At 43.9% G+C, this 22,969-nt stretch overlaps 1 non-coding gene across 1 annotated transcript; it reads left to right on the top strand.

Annotated features, from left to right (window-relative positions):
- The first annotated feature begins 21,296 nt into the window (after positions 1 to 21,296).
- Positions 21,297 to 21,379, top strand: trnal-cag (transfer RNA leucine (anticodon CAG)). Its single transcript has one exon. It is a non-coding gene; the product is annotated as a tRNA-Leu (tRNA).
- Positions 21,380 to 22,969: the final 1,590 nt, after the last annotated feature.

The following is a 22,969-nucleotide window of genomic DNA, read 5'->3' as shown; positions in this document are numbered from 1 at the left end:
GAAAGAGTGCAGAAAAGATTTACTCGGATGCTACCGGGACTTGACGGTTTGACTTATAGGGAGAGGTTGGACAGACTGGGACTTTTTTCCCTGGAGAGTAGGAGGTTAAGGGGTAATCTTATAGAAGTCTATAAAATCATGAGGGGCATAGATAAGGTAGATAGTCAAAATCTTTTCCCAAAGGTAGCGGAGTCTATAACGAGGGTGCATAGATTTAAGTTGAGAGGGGAGAGATACAAAAGGGTCCAGAGGGGCAATTTTTTCACTCAAAGGGTGGTGAGTGTCTGGAACGAGCTGCCAGAGGCAGTAGTAGAGGCGGGTACAATTTTGTCTTTTAAAAAGCATTTGGACAGTTACATGGGAAAGATGGGTATAGAGGGATATGGGCCAAGTGCAGGCAATTGGGACTAGCTTAGTTGTATAAACTGGGCGACATGGACATGTTGGGCCGAAGGGCCTGTTTACATGTTGTAACTTCTATGATTCTATGATATAGGGTTTCTGGGATAGAATTGAAATTACGGGGTCTCCTGGTTTCTGGGATAGAAGAGAAATTACGGGGTCTACTGGTAATTCTCTATATCGATATGGGGTTTCTGGGATAGAAGGTATAATTACAGGGTCTCCTGGTAAGTCTCCAAATCTCTTTGTTTTTTTCGGGGTGGAAGTTTTAATCAGAGGGTCTCTTGTTAAGTCTCGTTAAAGATATTGGGTTTCCCGGATTGAAGTTGTAATTCCAGGGTCTTCCCGTATGTTTCGATAACTATATGGGTTTTTCCGGTCTGGAAGTTGTAATTAGAGGGTCTCTTGGTAAGTCTCGATAGAGATATGGTGTTTCCTGGATGGAAGTTAGAATTACGGGGTCTCCTGGTAAGTCGTTAGATCTATATGGGTTTTTCCGGAATGGAAGATGTAACTGCAGGGTCTCCTGCTGAGCCTCTATTACCAAATGCGATTTGGAGGATGGGAGCTGTGTTTACCCAGGTCTTCTGGGTGTGAGATTTAATGCAACATGGGTCCCTGGGAGTTTATCTCTATGATCGGGAGCCTGAGTGTGAGGTTGCTTTAAGAGGGCCCTTGGGGTGTGTCAGTATTTACAGTGGGTCCTGGACAGAATGTCACTATTGATAAATAATCCCTGGGATTGTGTCAATATTCAGAGGAAATGTAATTGAAGTTCTCAGTATTTGCAGAATGTTTGGGAGTGGTTGAGCGTTAACAGGGTTTGGTACAGTGAGACCGGATTCTCAGGGAGTCCCCGGGAATGTTTTCAATCAAGTTCCGAACCTTGGAGTGTCTCAGAGATGCCATAGAATCCTCGGAGAAAGTCATTATTAATAAATAGTACAGGAAGTATGTCACTATATACACCGGGTCTGGGAGTATGTCAGTATATACACAGGGTCTGGGAGTATGTCAGTGTATACAGCAGGTTGCGAGCTGCGTTACATTATTCGTAGGCGAGTTCCAGGATTTATAGGTTGTTTCTCAGTGAGTATCAGTATTCATTGGATGTTCTTTTGTAAAGTTCAGTATTTAAAGAATGTTCCTGCACGAGTGCCAGTAATTAAAGCATGTCGCTAGGCGAGTCATGTTATTCACTGGATTTTACTGCATGAGTCTCAATAATTACAGGAAGTACCGTAGGGAGTATTACTATTTACAGGATGCAGTTGTGAGGTGTCCGCATTTAGAGGATATTCCTGAGTGAGTGTCAATATTTACAGGATGTTTCTGAGTGAGTGTCAATATTTACAGGAAGTTTCTGAGTGAGTGTCAATATTTAAAGGAAGTTCCTGAGTGAGTGTCAATATTTACAGCATGTTACTGAGTGAGTGTCAATATTTACAGGAAGTTTCTGAGTGAGTGTCAATATTTACAGGAAGTTTCTGAGTGAGTGTCAATATTTACAGGAAGTTCCTGAGTGAGTGTCAATATTTACAGCATGTTACTGAGTGAGTGTCAATATTTACAGGAAGTTCCTGAGTGAGTGTCAATATTTACAGCATGTTACTGAGTGAGCGTCAATATTTACTGCATGTTACTAGGCAAGTGTCAGTATTTACAAAATGTTCCTGAGTGAGTGTAGGTCTTTAAAGGTTGTTCCAGATGGAGTGTCTGTATTTAGAGAATGATCCTGGGAAAGTGTCAATATTACAGAGTGTTGCTTTGTGAGTGTGAGTATTTGAAGGAGTTTCCTGGGTGAGTGTCAGAATTTACAGGTTTTTCCCGAGAGAGTGTCAGTATTAACTGAATGTACTTGTATGAATGTCAGTATTTACAGGATGTTCCTGGGTGAATGTCGGTATTTACAGGATGTTCCTGAGTGAGTGTCAGTATTTACAGTTGCTACTGAGTGAGTGTCAGTATTTACAGTATGTTCCTGGGTCACTGTCAGTATTTACCGATTATTCCTGGGTCACTGTCAGTATTTACAGGATGTTCCCGAGTGAGTGTCATTATTTACGGATTATTCCTCGGTCAGTGTCAGTATTTGCTGCTTTTTTCCTGAGTGAGTTTCTATATATGCAGGATCTTCCTGTGTGAGTGCCAATACTTACAGGATCTTCCTGCGTAATGTTTGTATTTACAGCATGTTCCTGAGTGAGCGTGATTAATTCGATGATGACCCTGGGCGAATGTCAGTATTTACACGATGTTTCTGAGTGAGTGTCTGTATTTACAGGATGTTTTCGAGTTAGTGTCAATATTTACAGGATGTTCCTGAGTGAGTATCATTATTTATAGGGTGTTCCTGAGTGAGTGTCAGTATTTACAGTATGATCCTGAGTAAGTGTCAGTATTTACAGGATGTTGTTGATTGAGTGGCAGTGTTTACAGGATGTTCCTGAAAGAGTGTCAATATATACCGGATGTTCCTGAGTGTGTGTCATTATTTACAGGATGTTGCTGCGTGTTTATCACGACTTACAGGATGTTCCTGGGCGAGTGTGAGTGTTTACAGCATGTTCCTGAGTGCGTGTGAACACTTACAGGATGTTGCCGAGTGAGTATCAGTATTTAAACGATGTTCCCGAATGAGTTTCAGCATATACAGAATGTTCCTTGGTGAGTGTCAGTATTCACACGATGTTCCCAAGTGAGTGTCAGAATTAAACGGTGTTCCCCAGTGAGTGTCAGTATTTACGGATTATTCCTAGGTCAGTGTCAGTATTTGCTGCTTTTTTTTTTCCTGAGTGAGTTTCTATATTTGCAGGATGTTCGTGTGTGAGTGCCAATACTTACAGGATCTTCCAGCGTGATGTTTGTAGTTACAGCAGGTTCCTGCGTGAGCGTCTTTATTTAGAGGATGACCCTGGGCGAATGCCAGTATTTACAGGGTGTTCCTGATTGAGTGTCTGTATTTACAGGATGTTCCTGAGTGAGTGTCTGTATTTACAGATTGTTCCTGACTGATTGTCTGTAATTACAGGATGTTCCTATGTGAGTGTCTGTATTTACAGGATGTCCTTGATGAGTGTCTGTATTTACAGGATGTTCCTGAGTGAGTGTCTGCATTTACAGGTTGTTCCTGAGTGAGTGTCTGTATTTACAGGTTATTCCTGAGTGAGTGTCACTATTTACAGGTTGTTCCTGAGTGAGTGTCTGTATTTACAGGATGTTCCTGAGTGAGTGTCTGTATTTACAGGTTGTTCCTGAGTGAGTGTCTGTATTTACAGGATGTTACTGAGTGAGTGTCTATATTTACAGGATGTTCCTGAGTGAGTGTCTGTATTTACAGGATGTTCCTGTGTGAGTGTCTGTATTTACAGGATGTTCCAGAGTGAGTGTCTGCATTTACAGGATGTTCCAGAGTGAGTGTCTGTATTTACAGGATGTTGCTGAGTGAGTGTCTGTATTTACAGGATGTTCCAGAGTGAGTGTTATTATTTACAGATCATTCCAGGCTCATTGTCAACATTTACAGGTTGTTCCTTGGTGAGTGTCAGTAATAACAGGGTTTTCCTGAGAGAGTGTCATTATTAACGGGAAGTCCTTGTAGAGTGTCAGCATTTAGAGGTTGTTCCTGAATGACTGTCAGTAGTTACAGGATGTTCCTGAATTTGTGTCAGTATTTAAAGGATGTTACTGAGTGAGTGTCAATATTTACAGCAAGTTTCTGAGTGAGTGTCATTATTTGTATGTTGCTCCTGGGTGAGTGTCAGAATTTACAGATTATTCCTGTGTCATTGACAGTATTTACAGGATCTTCCTGATTGTGTGTCAGTATTTAATGGATGTTCCTCTGTGAGTCTCAGCATTGACAGGATTTTTCTGAGTGAGTGCCAGTATTTAGAGGATGTTCCTGGGTGAGTATCAGTATTAACAGATTATTCCTGGGTCATTGCCATTATTTACAGGATCGTCCTGATTGTGCTTCAATATTTACTGGAAGTTCCTCTGTGAGTCTCAGCTTGATCAGGATTTTTCTGAGTGAGTGCCACTATTGAGAGGATGTTCCTGGGTGAGTGTCAGTATTAACAGATTATTCCTGGGTCATTGCCATTATTTACAGGATCGTCCTGATTGTGCTTCAATATTTACTGGAAGTTCCACTGTGAGTCTCAGCATTGACAGGATTTTTCTGAGTGAGTGTCAGTATTTAGAGGATGTTCCTGAGTGAGTGTCAGTATTAACAGGTTATTCCTGGGTCATTGCCATTATTTACAGGATCTTCCTGACTGTGCTTCAATATTTACTGGAAGTTCCTCTGTGAGTCTCAGCATTGACATGATTTTTCTGAGTGAGTGTCAGTATTTACAGGATGTTCCTGAGTGAGTGCCACTATTTACAGGATGATCCTGAGTCAGAGTTATTATTTATTTGATGATCCTGAGTGAGTGTCAGTATTTACAGGAGGTTCCTGAGTCAGTATCAGTATTTACAGGATTTTTCTGATTGAGTGTCAGTATTTACAGTATATTCCTGAATGAGTGCCCATATTTACAGGTTGATCCTGAGTGAGAGTCTCTATTTACAGAATGTTCCTTAGTGATTGTCAGTATTCACACGATGTTCCTTGGTGAGTGTCAGTATTTCCTGGATGTACATGGAGAGCATTTGTATTTACAGGATGTTTCTGAGTGAATGTCAGTGTTGACGGGATATTCCTCTGTGAGTCCAGTATTTCCAGGAAGTTCGTGCATGATTGTCAGTATTTAAAGGCCGTTCCTGAGTGAGTTGCAGAATTTACAGGACGATCCTGAGTGAGTGTCAGTATTTACAGGATGCTCTTGAGTGAGTGTCAGTATTTGCTGGATGTACCTGGTAAGTATCTGTATTTACAGGATGTTTCTGAGTGAATGTCAGTATTGACGGGTTATTCCTCTTTGAGTCCGATGTTTACAGGAAGTTCGTGCGTGCGTGTCAGTATTTACAAGATGCTCCTGAGTGAGTGTCAGTATTTACAGGATGCTTCTGAGTGAGTGTCAATATTTACAGGACGATCCTGATTGAGTGTCAGTATTTACAGGATGATCCTGAGTGCTTGTCGATATTTATCAGATGTTCCTGTTTGATTGTCGGTAATTACAGGATGTTCCTCGGTGAGTGTCAGTATTTAGAGGATGTTCCTCGGTGAGTGTCAGTATTTACAGGATGTTCCTCGGTGAGTGTCAGTATTTAGAGGATGTTCCTCGGTGAGTGTCAGTATTTACAGGATGTTCCTCGGTGAGTGTCAGTATTTAGAGGATGTTCCTCGGTGAGTGTCAGTATTTACAGGATGTTACTCGGTGAGTGTCAGTATTTAGAGGATGTTCCTCGGTGAGTGTCAGTATTTACAGGATGTTCCTCAGTGAGTGTCAGTATTTAGAGGATGTTCCTCGGTGAGTGTCAGTATTTACAGGATGTTACTCGGTGAGTGTCAGTATTTAGAGGATGTTCCTCGGTGAGTGTCAGTATTTACAGGATGTTCCTCAGTGAGTGTCAGTATTTAGAGGATGTTCCTCGGTGAGTGTCAGTATTTGGAGGAAGTTACTCGGTGAGTGTCAGTATTTAGAGGATGTTCCTCGGTGAGTGTCAGTATTTATAGATTGTTCCTCGGTGAGTATCAGTATTTACAGGATGTTCCTCGGTGAGTGTCAGTATTTAGAGGATGTTCCTCGGTGAGTGTCGGTATTTACAGGATGTTCCTCGGTGAGTGTCAGTATTTAGAGGATGTTCCTCGGTGAGTGTCAGTATTTAGAGGATGTTCCTCGGTGAGTGTCGGTATTTACAGGATGTTCCTCGGTGAGTGTCAGTATTTAGTGGATGTTCCTCGGTGAGTGTCAGTATTTACAGGATGTTACTCGGTGAGTGTCAGTATTTAGAGGATGTTCCTCGGTGAGTGTCAGTATTTACAGGATGTTCCTGTGTGAGTGTCAGTATTTACAGGATGTTCCTCAGTGAGTGTCAGTATTTGGAGGAAGTTACTCGGTGAGTGTCTGTATTTACAGGATGTTCCTGTGTGAATGTCAGTATTTACAGGATGTTCCTCGGTGAGTGTCAGTATTTATAGATTGTTCCTCGGTGAGTGTCAGTATTTAGAGGATGTTCCTCGGTGAGTGTCAGTATTTACAGGATGTTCCTCGGTGAGTGTCAGTATTTAGAGGATGTTCCTCGGTGAGTGTCAGTATTTAGAGGATGTTCCTCGGTGAGTGTCAGTATTTAGAGGATGTTCCTCGGTGAGTGTCAGTATTTACAGGATGTTCCTCGGTGAGTGTCAGTATTTAGAGGATGTTCCTCGGTGAGTGTCAGTATTTAGAGGATGTTCCTCAGTGAGTGTCAATTTTTTCAGGATGTTCCCCGGTTAGTGTCAGTATTTCAAGAATGTTCCTGAGTGAGTGTCAGGATTTACAGGATGTTCCTGGGTGAGTGTCGGAATTTACATGATGTAGCAGGTGAGTGTCAATAATTACAGGATGTTCATGCGTGATGTTTCATTTACACGATCTACATGGTGAGTGTTATTTTTTACAGGATGTTCCTGGGTGAGTGACAGTATTTACAGAATGTTCCTGGGTGAGTGACAGTATTTACAGAATGTTCCTGGGTGAGTGACAGTATTTACAGAATGTTCCTGGGTGAGTGACAGTATTTACAGAATGTTCCTGGGTGAGTGACAGTATTTACAGAATGTTCCTGGGTGAGTGACAGTATTTACAGAATGTTCCTGGGTGAGTGACAGTATTTACAGAATGTTCCTGAGTGAATGTCAGTATTTACGGGATATTCCTGAGTGAATGTCACTATTTGCAGGATGTGCCTGAGTGAGTGTCAGTATTTGCCGGATGTGCCTGAGTGAGTGTCAGTATTTACAGGATATTCCTGAGTGAGTGTCAGTATTTACAGGATATTCCTGAGTGAATGTCAGTATTTACAGGATATTCCTGAGTGAATGTCACTATTTGCAGGATATTCCTCAGTGAGTGTCAGTATTTACAGGGTATTCCTGAGTGAGTGTCAGTATTTACGGAATATTCTTGTGTGAGTGACAGTATTGATTGGATGTTGCTGAGTGAATGTTACTATTTACAGGATATTCCTGAGTGAGTGTCAGTTTTTACAGGATGTTCCCGAGTGAGTGTCAGTATTTACAGGATGTTCCTGAGTATGTGTCAGTTTTTACAGGATGTTCCTGACTGAGTGTCTTTATTGACACGATGTCCCTGAGTTAGTGTCAATATTTACAGGAAGGTCATGAGTGTGTGTCCGTAATTACAGGATGTTCCTGAGTGTGTGTCAGTATTTTCAGGAAGATCCCGCTTGAGTTTCAGTATTTACAGGATGCTCCTAAATGAGTGTCAGTATTTACAGGTTGTTGCTGAATTCGTGTCAGTATTTCCATGATGCTCATCGGCGAGATTCCTTTTTTACACGATGTTCCCGAGTGATTGTCATTATGTACGGAACGATCCTGAGTGAGTGTCAGTATTTACAGTTCGTTCCTGGGTGAGTGTCAATATTTACAGGATGTTCTTGAGTGAGCTTCAGTATTTACAGATTATTCTTGAATGAATGTCAGTGTTGATAGGATGTTCCTGAGTGAGTTTCAGTATTTACACGATGTTCCAGAGTGAGTGTCAGTATTTACAGGATGTTCCTGAGTGAGTGTCAGTATTTGCAGGTTGTTCTTCCATGAGTGTCAGTATTGATAGAATGTTCCTCAGTGATTTTCAGTATTTACAGGATGTTGCTGAGTGAATGTCATTATTTACAGGACGTTCCTGTTTGATTGTCATTATTTACAGGATGTTCCTGAGTGAGTGTCAGTATTTTCATGATGTCCCTGAGTGTGTGTCACTGTTGACAGAATGTTCCTGGTTGAATGTTTGTATTCACAGCATAGCCCTGGGTGAGTGTCAGTATTTACAGGATGTTCCTTGGTGAGTGTCAGTTTTTACAGAATGCTGTTGGTTGAATGTCAGTATATACAGTATATTCCGAGGTGACTCACATTATTTACAGAATGTGCCTCGTTGACTGTCTGTATTTACAGCAGGGTCCCGGGTGAGTGTCAGTGCTTAAAGAATGTTCCTGGGTGAGTGTCAGTATTTTGGCGATGTTCCTGGGTGAGTGTCATTATTTGCAGCATGTTCCTGTTTGAGTGTCAGTGTTTGCAGGAATTTCCTGTTCGACTGTCAGTATTGACTGGATGTTCCTAGCTGAGTGTCAGTATTTGCAGGATGTTACGAGGTGAGCGTCAGTCTTGATAGATTCTTCCAAGGTGAATGTCAATATTTAGAGCATCTTCCTGGGTGAGTTTCAGTTTTTGTCAGGATTTTCCTGGATGAGTGTAATAATTTCCAGGCTGATCCTAGGTGAGTGTCAATATTTACAGAATGTTCCTGTTTGAGTGTCCCTATTTACAGGATGTTCCTCGGTGAATGTCAGTATTTACACGATGTTACTCGGTGAGTGTCAGTAATGATAGATTGTTCCGAGTTGAGTGTCAGTAATTAGACGATGTTCCTGGGTCAGTGTCAGTATTTACAGGATGTTCCAAGCTGAGTGTCAGTAATGATAGATTGCTCAGAGGTGGGTGTCAGTATTTAGACGATGTACCTCGGTCAGTGTCAGTATTTACAGGATGTTACTAGGTGAGTGTCAGTATTTATAGATTGTTCCTAGTTGAGTGTCAGTATTTTTAGATTGTTCCTAGGTGAGTGTCAGTATTTATAGGTTGTAACGAGGTGAGCGTCAGTATTTGGACATTGTTCCTGGGTGAGTTACAGTTTTTTCAGGATGTTCTCGGTGAGTGTAAGTATTTGCAGCCTGTTACGAGGTGAGTGTCAGTATTTACAGGATGTTCCTCGCTTAGTGTCAGTATTTCAAGAATGTTCCTGTTTGAGTGTCAGTATTTACAGGATGTTCCTTTGTGAGTGTCAGTATTTACAGGATGTTCCTGAGTGAGTGTCATTATTTATAGGATATTCCTAGCTGAGTATCATTATTTTCACAATTTTCCTCAGTGAGTGTCAGTATTTACAGGATGTTCCTGGTGAAGTAACAGTATTTATGGAATGTTCCGAGGTGAGTGTCAGTATTTAAAGGATGTTGCTGGTTGAGCATCAATATTTATAGGATGTTCCTAGGTAAGTGTCAGTATTTCCAGGATGTTCCTGGTTGCGTGTCGGTATTTAATGGATGTTCCTGGTTGAGTGTCAGTATGTACAGGATGTTCCTTGTTGAGTGTCAGTATTTACAGGTTGTTTCTAAATTTGTGTCAGTATTTGCTGGATCTTTCTATTTGTATGTCTGCAATTATACGTTATTCTCAAGTGATTCTCACTCTTTACTTGATGTTCCTTTGTGCGTGTCAGTACTTGTGGGATGCATACATTTTTTTTGTATTCCCGTTCGTTTAAAATCTGAGAAGTTATCTAATCGACGTGTTTAAATACACAAATGGATTGAATCGGGTAGATACCTAAAATTTTTTCCATTCTGGTGGAATTCAAAAGTAGAGGGCAAATTATTCCATTTCGGAGCGAAATCAGGAGGCACTTTTTGACACAAGTGGAAACCTTGAACACTCTTCGCCAAATGGATGTGTGTATTGGGTAAATTCACATTTTCGAGACTGAAATCGACAGTTTTGTGTTTATTAACAAATTATATGGATCAAAAGGGCGGTAAAAGGAGTTGAGATGTAGAGCAGCCATGATCTTATTGGATGGTGAACAGATTCCAGCGGCTCAATGGCCCACTCCTGGTCCTTTGTTCTAGATTCGCATTGACTTGTTGTTATAGAACCTGTACTTACCAACGCACTCGGGCTTTGCCTGAATGGGCACGCACCCTGGTAACCCTGTAAATATTGACTCACCCACCCATGTAACACTGACGCATTCTGGCGTCTGCCTGAATATGTACACGCTCTGGTACTGTTTCGTTCGGCCTCAGCTGGAGTATTGTGCCCAATTCTGGGAACCATACTTTAGAAAGTTCGTCAAAGAACGAGTGCAGAGGCCATTGGCTAAAATGGCAGCAGGGATAAAGGGTTTCATTATGCGGAGAGACTAGAGAAGCTGGGATTTTACACTTAGAGCAGAAAAACCATGCGGAGATTTAATAAAGATGTTCAAAATAATGAGGGGTTTTGAGAGAGTTAACAAGTAGAAACTGTATCCACTGGCAGGAGGGTCGGTAACTCAAGGAACGGGTTTATGAAAATTGGCAAAGGAAGCATGGCGAGATGGGGAGAATTATTTTTCATGCAGCGAGTTGTTATGATCTGGAATGTATTGTCTGAAAGGTGGTGGAAGAATATTTAACAGTAGCTTTCAAAAGGTAATTGGATATATACTTGAAAAGGCAACATTTTCAGGGCTATAGGGAAAGGGCAGGGGAGTGGGACTAACTGGGTAACTCTTTCAAAGAGCCGGCTATGGTACGGTGGGCCGAATGTTCTCCTTGTCTTCTCGATGATTCTTTTACTGTTTGAAATATTGACACTGTCCACCGACCCTTTTCTAGACTGACACGGTCTGGAGACTGAATGAAAAGATCAACATTATTGGGGATTTAGTGACTGTACCAATTGTTCAGAGGGCTTCAGGGACTATACCACATTAACACAGGATCCAGAGACTAGGAATATTGAAAGTTGGATTAATGGGCCTCCTGAATGTTTATAGGGCCGCTTAGAATCTGTGGCCATATCTACAAGAGTTAAAGGGACGGTCCGATTTTAACAAGTGGGTCCACAGATTATGACAATGTTTACTTTGGAATCACGGATTGTGTTAATATTTACACTTGAGTTAAAGGCTCTACCAATATTTACATGGGGATCTGTTTCATTGGAAACCTATTGTCTTTCATGTGTAATTTAATCCCGTTCTTTTATTTACTGCTCAATCCACTTCTGATTCGAGCAGAAATCTCTGTTTGTTTCTCTATTCCCCAGTCCAATCACTATTATTATATTTAAACTCTGTCTCCAGTGGAAAGCCGTATCACAAGTATAATAATCAGGTCCATCACTGGATGCAGTAATAAAGAAGCAAATTTCACCCCGAACTCCATCAAACTGCTGCTTTAGCTCCCAGCCAGAAATATAATTTACCTGTTTATTTCCCTTCCTTACAGTTCACTTAGTGACGATTGTGATCCTGTCCCGAGGAAAGTGCGGCCTCTCCAAATGTGTCACTCGCTACCTGGTGGCCATGGCAGCGGCGGATCTATTGGTCGTTATCATCGATCTGATTTTGAGGCAGATTCCCATTGCTTATTACGAACAATTACTTTTACTCTATAACATCCCCGTGTGTAATATCCACGCCGTCCTGCTTTATGCAGCCACAGACTGTTCTGTCTGGTTCACCGTCACTTTCACCTTTGATCGATTTGTGGCCATTTGTTGCCAGAAACTGAAAACTAAATATTGCACCGAGAAAACGGCGGCTGTGGTTCTGGGAACAGTGTCTGTGCTGAGCTGTTTAAAGGACATCACTTGGTACTTTATGTTATCGCGTTGGTATACTCTTGGCAACGTCCCCTGGTTTTGTGCTGTCGAGGGCAGTGTTAACGATTGGCGGGTATGGGGAGCAATCGAAATTCTTCATTATATTCTAACCCCGGGGGTCCCATTTCTTCTGATTCTGCTGCTCAATGTTTTAATCGTGAAACACATTGTAGTGGCCAACAGAACCCGCAGGAGACTCCGGGACCACAGCAGTGAAGAGAGTCCCAGTGACCCAGAAATTACGAGTCGAAGGAAGTCCATTATTTTACTGTTCGTCATCTCGGGGAATTTCATTCTGTTATGGGCGATGTTTACGTTGTATTCTATATGGATTCGGGTGTTCGGTTTCACAGGTCGGACTGGAATTCCGCCTATCTTTCTCATGGAACTGGGATTCATGCTCCAGCTCCTGAGTTGCTGCACAAACACTTGTATTTATGCTGTGACGCAGACTAAATTCAGAGAGCAGTTGAAGAATATGTTGAAATATCCCTTTTCTCTAATTCTTAAAACCATTAAATGATGAGAAGAACGGAAGAATTCCCAGCATCAGAACTCAATCCTCTTTCATATTCTGTCCGACCCGCTCCGCCCCCGGGGTCTGTGCTATAGAGATATTGGGGTCAATCGGCTATGACACTGAACCAGTCCAAAATGCGATCATCGGTTCCCAATTTGAATGGAGGTTTGGGGACGATCACAACCTCTGAGCTCCCTGCAGTGCTTCTTGAATGGGGCCGGGAATTTCACTACTGCTTCCTGTCGAGACATTGTGGGACTGGCCAATCGTTGGAAGATGCTTTAAATTATTGAAATAAATTGTCAATTAAACGTTCAGTAACATGACGGAAGACTCCTTTGAATATTTGCAAACTTAATTGGACAACAAGTGAACATTTACACAGTCAAGAAACACCCGATAAACATTAACAGACTCAAGTAAATACGCTGTAATCATCAACAGTCGCACAGAATGGCTCTTTCGGTATTAACCTTCTCACAGGAACAACCTGTAAACATTAACATTCACAGAAACCATCTGTCAACATGAACAGTCTCACAGAAACACCCTGTAAACATTAACCGATTCACAGAAACAGGTTGTAAATAATAACATACGCACAGAAAGACACTGTAAATATTAATAGAATCATAGAAACACTGTAAACTTTAACAGACTCACAAAAATACACTGTAAACATTAACAGACTGTCAGAAACATTGTAAACATTAACAGATTCAAGGAAACACCCTGTAAACATTGAAAAGTCTCACAGGTACACGCACCAAGCCCTGAAATACTGACATCTTTCCATACTAATACATTGCCAGTCACTTCCTGTCAGCAAAGAATCACTCCCAGACACCCCCAGGATGAGTTAATAAAATAACATAAGCATCCTGTAAATATTACAGTTGATGAACAGACACCCTGTACCAACCACAACACTGCCAGAGAATTCCAGTAAAAAATAACATACTGCTAATGATTCATGAATATTAACACACCGATAGATTACAGAGCTTAATATTAACACTCTCACTGAGACACTCTGTACTTCATAGCCCCCGCCAGAGACACCATGTGACCTGTAAAAGACTCCCACTGATCTCAGGAATATTAACACCATGACAGAGATATAGGTGAATATTAACAACAATAACTCGCATTTATACAGCGCCTTTAACGTAGTGAAACATCCCAGGGCGTTTCACAGGACCGATTATCAAACAAAATTTGAGTCCGAGCCGCCTAATTAAATATGAGGACAAGTGACCAAAAGCATCGGTAAAGAGGTAGGTTTTAAGGAGCGTCTTTAATGGGGAACGGACGGGTGAGAGGCAGAGAGATTTAGCGTGGGCATTTCAGAGGTCAGGCAGCTGAAGGCACGGCCGCCAATGGTGGGGCGATGAAAAGCGTGGGAAGGCAAGTGGCCAGAATTGGAGGGGCGCAGAGATTTCGAAGCGTTGTAGGTCAGCGAGCGCATCGGGTTGATGTGAGAACGGGACTTGATTCGAGTGAGAATTCCGGCAGCAGAGTTTTGGATAAGCTCAAGTTTGCAGAGGGTTCAAGGTTGGAGGCCGGCAGGGAGAGCATTGAAGTAGTTGAGTCTGGAGGTAACAATGGCATGGATGAGGGTTTCAGCAGCAGATGAGCTGAGGCAAAGGGTGGAGACGGTCGATGTTACAGAAGTGGAAGTAGGCGGTCTTGGTGATGGAGAGGACATGGGGTCAGAAGTTCATCTCAGAATCAAATAAGGCGCTAAGGTTGTGAACGATGTGGTTCAGCCTCACACATTGGCCAGGGAGAGGGATGGAGTCACTGTCTCGGGAATCGAGTTAGTGGCAGGGACCGAAGACAATGGCTTCGGTATTCCCAACGTTTAATCGGAGGAAATTTCTGTTCATCTAATACTGGATGACGGAGAAGCGGCCTGACATATCAGAGGCAGTGGAGGGGTCGGGAGAGGTGGTGGGCATGTGGAGCTGGGTCTCGTCAGCAGCCTGAACTGGTTCTTCCCGGACTGAGCAGGATTACTATTGCAACAACACATCATCAGTGATGTGAAACTAACCTGTCTCACGACGGTCTGATCGGAGCTAACGTTTAATATCAGTGTGTGAACAATCCAGCGCTGGGTGAAGTCAACATCACAATGATAGGAACAGCCGACATCGAAGAATCAAAAAGCGACATCCCCACGAGCGCCGGATCGCCACAGGCCGTCTGGAACCTGACGTTTTGTTTTCGGATGATGTCGGCGAGGGGCAGCATGTAGAGGAGAAATAGGCGGGGCCAAGTGGAGATCATTGGGGGATTTCAGAGGTAAAGGTGTGAGAGCGGGAAGAGAAGCCATTGCAGTTGATTCTCTGACTACAACTGGAGAGATAGGAATGGACCAGGCGAGGGCAGTCCCACCTCGACAAAGAGTCAGCGGAAAGAGCGAAGCAAAGTCAGAGGGGGAGAGGGAGACACACAGGATCGCCCGTCGGCTCCTTCCAGCCACCTGAACACATTCCCGACCTCATAACCCCCATCCCACTCTCTCAAGAGTACACGGTAGCACGGTACACGGTAGCAGAAAATTACAAAGAAACATTTGTAGATCAAGTGAGTGGGCAAAACTGTGGCAGATGGACTTCAAAGCAATTAAGTGTGAGGTCATCCATTTTGGACCAAAAAAGGGTCGTTCCGAGGATTTGTTTAAATGGCTATCGTTCCCTTGAGAATAGAAGATTCTAATTCTAATAGAAGATCTGATAAAAGTGTTTCAGATGATAGAGAGGAATTGTTTCCTCTGGTGGGGGAGTCCAGAACAACGGGAATAATATTAAAATTAGAGCCGGGCCGTTCAGGGGTGAAGTCAGATAGAACGTCTTCACACAAAGGGCAGTGTAAATGTGGAACTCTCGACCCCAAATGCTGTTGAGGCTGGGGATCCATTGAAAACTCCAAAACTGAGATTTATAGACTTTTGTTAGGCACGGGTGTTATGAGTTATGGAACCAATGCGGGTCGATGCAGTTAAGATTCAGATCAGTCATGATCTAACTGATCGAAACAGACTCGAGGGGTTGAATGGTCTACTCTTGTTCCTATGTTCCTATGTCCCTATGTTCCTATGTTCACATGTAACTATGTTCCAATGGAGGAGCGGTGGAAGTGATTATCCTCGGGGTCGGTGCTGGGCCCACATCTCCACTCCGTATATGTAGACTACTTGGATTTGGGAATCGGGAGCACAATCCGAACATTTGCTGATGAAACAAAATTAGGAGTTTTGACAACCAGTAACGAAAATTTAAATGAGTTCAAGAAGACAGTGATGGTTTGGACTGAAATGGATTGACAGGGGGCAGATGCCGTTTAATGTGGAGAAGTATGAAACACATTGAATAATGGTGTGGCAACACCTCGAATTAAAAATTTCCATCTTCGTATTAAAATCCTTCCAGGGCCTCGTCGCTCCCTATCTCTGTATCCTCCTCCAGCCCTATATCACCCACCCCCTCCCGCCCCCGCCCGAGAACTCTGCACTCCTCCAATTCTTGCCCCTTGTGCATTCCCGATTTTCATCGCTCCACCATTGGCGGCCGTGCCTTCAGTTGCCTAGGCCGTAACCTCTGGAATTCCCTCCCTAAACCTCTCCGCCTCTCTACCTCTGTCTGCTCCTTCAAGACGTTCCTTAAAATCTACCTCTTTGACCAAGCTTTTAGTTAACTGTCCTAATGCCTCCTTATGTGGCTCAGTGTCAAACTGTGTTTGATAATGTTCCTGTGATGCGACTTGGGAAGTTGTGCTATTTTAAATGCGGTCTATAAATGCAAGCTGTGGTCGATTATAGATATAAATCATAGACTTACAGAATGGTTACAGCACAGAAGGAGGCCATTCGGCCCATCGTGCCTGTGCCTGCTCTTTGTAAGAGCAATCCCTTTCGTCCCATTCCCCTGCTCTTTCCTCCTAACCCGGCTATTTTTTACCCTTCAAGTATTTATCCAATTCCTGTTTGAAAGCCACGATTGAATTTGCTTCCACCGCCCTTTCAGACAGGACATTCCAGATCATAACTACTCGCTGTGTAAAAAAGCTTTTCCTCCTGTCGCCTCTGGTTCTTTTGCCAATCACCTTACACCTGTTCCCTCTGGTTCTCGACCCTTCCGCTAATGGGAACAATTTATCGTTATTTATTTCATCTAAAGCCTTCATGATTTTGAACACTTACCATCTCCTTTCAACCTTCTCTGCTCGAAGGAGAACAACCCCAGCTTCTCCAGTCTATCCACGTAACTGAAGTCCCTCATCTCTGGAACCATTCCAGTAAATCGTTTCTGCACCCTTTCGAAGGCCTTCGCATCGTTCAAAAAACGTGGTGCCCAGGATTGGAATGTGACCGAACCAGTGTTTTATAAAGGTTGAAAATCACTTCCTTGCTGTTGTACTCTCTGCCTCTATTTATAAAGCCCAGGATCCTGTATCCTTTTTTAACCGCGTTCTCAACCTATTCTGCCACCTTCAAAGATTTGTACGCATATACCTGTGTATATGCTGAAATGTGCTGAAGATTTCCCTGGATTCATTAACAGTGCGCATTCTCACATACATGAGATAATGGACTTTCAGACAGACTTTCAAGCCTTTTCATTTGTTGATCACACCCTGCTTGAGGGAGGAGCACGTTGGTACATCCGGGTTTGTTTGAAAGACTGTGCTTGCGCGGGGAGCAAAGGGCCAAATGGCCGAGGGGACCTGTTTGTTCCCCGAGTCCATCACAGCCTCAGACTGACGAATGGAAGGGGAGGTTCGTGATGAAATTGGCGAAGAAGTAGTTACTGAGTCGATTTTGAAGGTAGGAGGGTCAGTTAGCAAGGTCACTTTTCCCAGTTCTGCCACTTCGTTTGCTATTTACAAACCGTTTGTTTAATTAATGTTTAAATCAATAGAGCCTAAATTAAACTTGTCTCTTCTCTCCGCTTATACTGAATGTCCCGCCGCGTGTTCTTGTATTGTATATTTTTGATTAAGGCTCGGTTTTACGATAAATCGATGGATGTCAAAACCTGCCGTGGATGGAGGTCGGGTTGATTTTCTGGAAGGGGCAAATCTCACAGGGCAGGAAAAAGGACCTCCAGCCGAATGCACAGAAAGAACTCCGTAAGTGAATAAAAGTGACAAAGTCTCGAGTGTGTTTTGAACGGCCCTCTACAGAAGTAATCGTGACCTAAACACTGCGCTTTAGGCCGCTCGACCACCGTAATCACAGGATTACTGAAGACAGCCTTCCTGACTGAAATCTGTGCGTGAGAGTTCGTCCTGAATCGGTCCTCTTCCGTGTGTGGATGCCCGGCAGGCGGTTGGCAGACACGGTTCGGAATGGGACTCGCTTCACTCCGGCATCAGCGGTTGGTTTAGAAACTGCTCTGTCTGCTGCTGTTATCGGCCTCCCACACTCTGGGTGCTCCGCGGAGGTCGATCCTGATTTATTTCTTCTGGATCCGGCTCCAACTCTTTACTGTTGACGGGAGCGCGTCTGGTGCCAAGTGAGTCAGAACCGTGTGCAAATCACGACCCGAGTACATCGACTCGGGGACTGGCGATTAGTTTTACATTGGGTCATTGTTTAAGGTTTGGGCTGTTCAAATTTTGTGTAATAGTAATTATCATAATTAATTCCAGCTCCTCCTGCTCACTGGTGCTCGGTGCTTCACCCTGTGAGATACCCTCAGTCTCACTATATACATCCTCTTAAGAGGGTGCATCTGGGCTGGTGATGGAAACGATGAATCGGGTGCAGCAATCGACGCTTCGGAGTTACCAAGCTTAATGACGTATCCTTACTTCTTTAAATGGTGGGAGACCTTACAATTAACAACAGCATATATTTATATAGCGCCTTTAACATAATAAAATGTCCCAAGGAGCTTCACAGGAGAGTAATTAGGTAAAAATTGACACAAAAGGAGAGATTCGGACAGGTGAACTAAAAATTAGTCAAAAAAGGCCGGTTTGAAGGAGCGTCATAAAGGAGGAGAGAGAGGCGGAGGGGTTTAAGTCGGGTATTCCAGAGATATGGGTGCAGGCAGTTGAAGGCAAGACAGCCAATGGTGGAGCGATTAAAATCAGGGGTCCACAGGAGGCCATAATTTGAGGAACGCAGTGATCTTGGCGGGTTGTAGGGCTCAGGGTGGTTCCAGCAATAGGGAGAGGCGAGGCCACGGAGGGACCTGAACACAAGGATGAGAATTTTAAAATTGAGTATTGGCGGACCGGGAACCAATGCAGGTGAGCCCGCACAGGGGTGATGGACAGTTTAAAAGCTAAGCACCGTGTGCAGGATTGGAGGAACAGGGCGACTCGGGAGAATTGGCCTGGGGCAGTGAGAATATCTCTTGAGCATTCAGATATTCAGCAGCTGAAAGTGGCAGGGAGATTAGATCTGTGTGTCAATTTATCCTGGCATCTGCAAAATCCATCGTCTCTCAATGACCAATATCTTTCTTCCCCTCTCCCTGCTTTCCTGGTAAGGGTTTATTTTCCGTTGCTGTATTTGCTTCGAACATCTAATTCCCCCGGCATCTGGAGGAGCAGAGGAAGATGGATTAAAATAGTAGACAGAAGCAGAAGGAGATGGCAGGTGAAACTGGCAGAAAATGTGAGTGTCACTTGCTTCAAATGAGGCCTGAGAGGCCGGCGTTGCCTTGTACCTTTCCAAGGAGATGCGTTGATCAGGTAGGTGGGTTTTGTAAATGGAAACAGTTACACCAGCAGCTTGTGATACTATTTCCCCTCACTGTCCATTTCATGTTCATGCCTCTCGGCACTTGGAGCTTTCATTCTCTGAACACGTATTTCGTGTTCTGACAGTAAAAGCCAGCTTGTCTGGCGCGAAAGTGACCTAAATTTCAAAGGAACAATTCGGAAAATCAGCGTTGGTCGGCTTGAAAGCAGTAAAATTGTAGCAGTTTCCCTGGTGGCGAGGATTCGGATGCAGGTCGGGTCGGTTTTCTGGAAGGAACATATTAACAAGACTGAAAAATGACCTCCAGCCGAATGCACCAACAATTGATCCGTCTTTGTAAAGGACTGAACGTCAGGATTGGGATTCAACCCCACGACTCCACGCGACCTGATACGCAGACGCCTGAGACTCCTGACTCCTGGGTGCAGTGGTCAGATTCTCTCATTTCCACATTAAAACCGCTCCGCCGCCCTATCCCTGTAGCCCTGCATTTTTTTCCTTTCACGTACTTTCCAGTTCCCTTTTGATGACCATGATTGAATCTGCCTCCAACACTCCCTCGGGCAGCGCATTCCAGGTCCTCACCACTGGCCGGTGAAAAACGTTTTTTCTCCTGTCACCTTTTGTTCATTTACCAATCACCTTAAATCTATGTCCTCTGGTTATTGATCCTTCTGCCAATGGGAACAGTTTATCTCTATCTACTCTGTCTAGCCCTTTCATGATTTTGAACACCTCTATCAAATCTCCTCGCATCTGTCACTGTTCCAAGGAGAACAACCCCAGCTTCTCCAGTCTATCCACATAACTAACGTCCCTCATCCCTGGAATCATTCTAGTAAATCACTTCTGCACCCTCTCTAACGCCTTCACATCCTTCCCAAAGTGCGATGCCCAGAACTTGACACAATACTCCAGTTGTGGCCGAAAAAGCGTTTAATAAAGTTTCTTCATGATTTCCTTATTTTTGTAATTTATGCCTCTATTTATACAGCCCAGGAACGCGTGTGCTGTTTAAACCGCTTTCTTATCCTCCCTGCCACCTTCAATGATTTGTGCACATAAATCCCCAGATCTCTCTGCTCCTGTGCCGCTTTTAGAATTGTGCCCCTTAATTTATATTGCCTCTCCTCGTTCTTCATACCGAAAAGCATGACTTCGCATTTTTTTGCGTTAAATTTCACCTGCCACGTGTCCGCCTATTCCACCAGCCTGTCTATATCCTCTTGAAGTTTATCACTTTCCTCCTCACTGTTTACTACACTTCCAAGTTTCACTGTTTATCTGACAGTAGAACACTAACCGATGAATTAAATACTTATTGATTAACTCTCTGCACTCTTCCTTTATAAGGAAAAGTTCAGGAAGTGAGGTGGCATCTTTGGAGAAAGAAACTGAGTTAACGTTTCAGATCGAAGAACTTTCGTCAAAAGTCTTGACGAATTTTCACTTTAATTTTAGATTTGCAGCAACCGCAGTATTTTGCTATCAAGAACCGAGATTGGCTTCACGGAAATCAGAATTCTTCATGACAGACAAGGTCCGAAGGGAGGATTCACTGGTTACAGGAGAGCTGGCTCGCTGTGACATGGATATTTCTGCCGTGAGCGACACCAGACTCTTTCCTTTTTTCCACAATGAATGTCGCTCCCTTAATTTTATTCACATTCCAACAGGTTTCTGTGGATTTCTGAGCGATCATTGAAGGATCCCGCAGCGCTGCCTCCGTTAATAACAACAGTTCCAAGCCGCATTTCGAATGCAGCAACAAACCCATCAGTTTCTCGCTGCTCCACAGCTCCCGGAGTGAGTGAGGCCGCGATAGGTGCAATATTCAGACCGCCTGTCCGGCCTCGCTTATGTAATCACCCGCTGCCGAAGGAAAGCACCGAATCCAGTCTCAGTCCGCGCGTTACTGCCCCTCCCCAGGAAAAAAAATATATCACGGCGCGACCAAACCTCCCCATACACCGAGATCAGTCACAGGAAAATCCAGGAAGCTTGCACCCTGGTCACTCGGTCTCCCACCAAGATTTACCGAGAAACAGAGTGAAAATGTCATTTGCCCACTGCGCGAAAACCAGTATCAGCAACACAGATCTTTCGGAGTCAGGATGGCCGAGCGGTCAAAGGCGCTGCGTTCAGGTCGCAGTCTCTCCTCGAGGCGTGGGTTCGAATCCCACTTCTGACATTTAGTCCTTCACAAGCACGAAACTGTTGTTTGTGCTGGAGTTGATTTTTACGAGGGGTTTTGATCGAGTTATGAAGAATAAATTGTTTCCACTGGCAGGAAGGTCGGGAACCAGAGGAAACAGATTAAAGATAATTGGCCAAAGAACCAGAGAGGGGAGGTGAGGAGAAATTCCGTTTCCGCAGCGAGCTGTTCTGATCTGGAATGCATTGCACGAAAGGGTGGAGGAAGCAGATTCAATTGTGACTTTGAAAAAGGGAATTGGATAAATACTGGAAGGGCAAAAACTTGCAGGGCTATTGTGAATGAGCAGGGGAGTGGGACCAATTGGAGAGCCGACATCGCCATGATGGGCTGAATGGCCTCCACCTGTGCTGAAAGATTCAACGAACGGTGAGGTGTAAAACTCCCTGCTACCAGAAGATGGCACCATTGCCTAAAACATTCCCGCTCACCCCAGAGGACTGTTGGAATCATAGATTCATAGAATGGTTGCAGCGCGGAAGGAAACTCGTCGGCCCGTCGAGTCCGTGCCGGCTCTCTGCAAGAACAATTCAGCTTGTCCCACTCCCCCGCTCTATACCCATAGCCCTGTTCTTTATTTTCCCTTCAAGTACTTATCTAATTCCCTTTTGAAGGCCACGGTTTAATCTGCCTCCACCACCCCCTCAGGAGGGTAATCATTCCTGTTCACAACCACTCACTGTGTAAAAAAGTTTTTTCTCATGTCGTCTTTGTTTTTTTTGACAATCACCTTCAATCTATGTCCTCTGGTTCATGACCCCCCCCCCCCCCGCTAGTGGGAAGTTAACCTCTACCTACTCTGTTCAGACTCTTCATGATTTTGAACCCCTCTATCAAATCTCCTCTCAACATTCTCTGCTCTAAGGAGAACAACCCCAGTTTCTCCAGTCTATGCACGCATCCGAATCCCTCTTCCCTGGAATCACTCTAGCAAATCTCTTCTGTACCCTCTCTAAGGCCGTCACATCTTTCCTAAAGTGCGATGCCCAGAACTGAAGACAATCCTCCTGTTGTGGCCGAACCAGTGTTTTATAAAGTTTCATCATATTCTCCTTGCTTTTGAACTCTATGCTTCGATTTATAAAGCGCAGGATCCTGTTTGCTTTCTTAACCGATTTCTCAACCTGCCCTGCCATCTTCAACGATCTGTGCACATATACCTCCAGATCTCACTGTTCGGTGAAATGCAGCCAAGTTTGACCGTCCACATTTAATAATAACTTTGGTAACATCAGTGATTCACTTAATATTGAACTTTCCTGTCTCCCTCCACCCACCCGCTGCAGGTACTGACTGTCGCTGAGGGACGGCCTCCACAAAGATAGGACGCCTTCTTGGCCATTCACCCCAAGGTCCTTATCTTGTGTTTCAGAAAGGAGACTCGGTGTTAGCACCTACCGCACCTTCCACCAGGGGGCATTGCTGACCTGGAGTGATCGAGTGAGAGGGGGCGAGAGAGGGGGAGAGAGAAAGACAGATGGAGGGAGAGAGACAGAGACAGAGCGAAAGAGAGAGAGAGAGAGACGGAGAGAGAGACAGAGAGGGAGAGAAAGAGAGAGACGGAAA

Source organism: Heptranchias perlo, unplaced genomic scaffold (genome assembly GCF_035084215.1).
Source record: "Heptranchias perlo isolate sHepPer1 unplaced genomic scaffold, sHepPer1.hap1 HAP1_SCAFFOLD_44, whole genome shotgun sequence".
NCBI classification, from domain to species: Eukaryota; Metazoa; Chordata; class Chondrichthyes; order Hexanchiformes; family Hexanchidae; genus Heptranchias; species Heptranchias perlo.
Note: the sequence above shows the minus strand (reverse complement) of the source record. Positions and strands in the feature narration are given on the sequence as shown.